Genomic DNA, 1,587 nt, shown 5'->3' with positions numbered 1-1,587 from the left:
TCCCCCCACCTGACGACCACCTGCGGTTACCGGGGCTCCACCTCCGCCCGCGAGGCCCGGGCCCACGTCCCAGCCACCCCTCCACACCGGGAGTCCCTCCTGAGACCTGGATGGGGACGCGGGAGTATTTCCCCTGGGCTGGGCGGGGCCGTGCGGGGGCTCCGAGTGGCGCCGGGCCTGACTGTGCTCGGGCGGCTGGTGGGAGGCCAGGAGGCCGCACTGGCCGGGCTGAGCCTCATTCTAGGCCAGGACCTCTGAGGGATCCGAGTAGCGAGACGTGAGCCAGGGCCCCGTCATGGTGCGGGTGCCTGGTTACGGCGGTGGAAGGACAGACCTGCAGATGTNTGGACGCCAGGGCACAGCCCCTGCCCTGCAGCGCTCCGGCGGCTGCGTGCCGTATCCTGGCTAGCTTGAGGCGCCACCTGCAGGGAAACTCGGGTTACTGCAGCGCCAGCCGCCGGGCGGCCCCTACGGAGAGCAGGTCTGGGGTGGGGGACGCTTTGTCCAGAGGCCCCTGGATTGCACCAACCGTTCTGGACAGCGACCGTGGCACTGCGGCCCGCGCCATCCCACCTCCTAGCCAATCCCTGCCCCCCAGCGGTTCCTGGCCCTTCCTCTGGCTCCTCCTCCCTCCCCCCCTTCCAGGGCTGTTGGGCAGAAAAGGGAGGTCCCTGCACCATCCAGTCAGCACAGATGTACTCAGAGACTAAGGATGGAGCCAAGTGACCAGACCAGAGAGGAGCGGGAGCAGGCTGGTCAGGTGCCAGGGGAAGGGCCCCCCCCACACAGCACCCCGATTCCACCAGGGGGGAGGGCACCCCCACCAGACACCCCAAATCTACAAGGAAACCAACCACAAGGCCCAGTCAGCAGCCAAGCTAGGATGGAGCTCTAAAACTGAGCCCCCCGAGCTCGAGCAGGAGTCCAGGTCAGCGACCTCTGTGCAGGCTCAGACAGCGAGGACAGCGCGGACAGCGCAGGGATGAGCAAATCATGGAACAGCAGAGTGAGTGCTGAGAAGCAACAGGTACACAAAGCACTGGCTGCCTTCCGGAAGGGGAGAGAGCTTGGGGCGGGGAGTGTCCCTGGAAGGTGGTCACTGGCCCAGGCTCCCTCCCCTCCAATGTGCCTGCCTCCTGAGTCAAGGGGGTGCTAAGCTGGGGGCGGTGTGGGGCCCCTGGAGAGATCAGGCGGTGCTCACTCCCTCCAGGGCAGTGGCCGAGCAGAACCAAGCCAGGGCCAGCTGGGCGGGGGGGCGTCACTGGCCCCACGGCGGGCCTGGTTAACCCTGCTTCCCTCCCACCAAGAGGCCAAGGAGCTGAGGAGTCAAATCAAAGACAGATTCAAGGTTGAGCCCTTGAATGTATGGAACAGTCAGTGGGAGGCTCCTGAGGACGATCTGACCAGCCTGGGTGAGGGCGAGCTAGGAGGGCGGACGGGGCAGAGCTGAGGCTGGGCAAGCAGAAGGGGCGAGCCCCGAGAACGGCAGTGTGGGTGGGGGAAGGGCCCCCCACCCTGGGGGCAAGGTCAGGCGAGCAGCCCGCCCCCCCCTCGCTGACATGCAGGCATCACCTGTGTGACCTGGGC

The sequence above is a fragment of the Crocuta crocuta genome, unplaced genomic scaffold (genome assembly GCF_008692635.1).
Source record: "Crocuta crocuta isolate KB4526 unplaced genomic scaffold, BGI_CrCroc_1.0 scaffold466, whole genome shotgun sequence".
Classification (NCBI taxonomy): Eukaryota; Metazoa; Chordata; class Mammalia; order Carnivora; family Hyaenidae; genus Crocuta; species Crocuta crocuta.
This window is presented reverse-complemented; position numbering follows the sequence as displayed.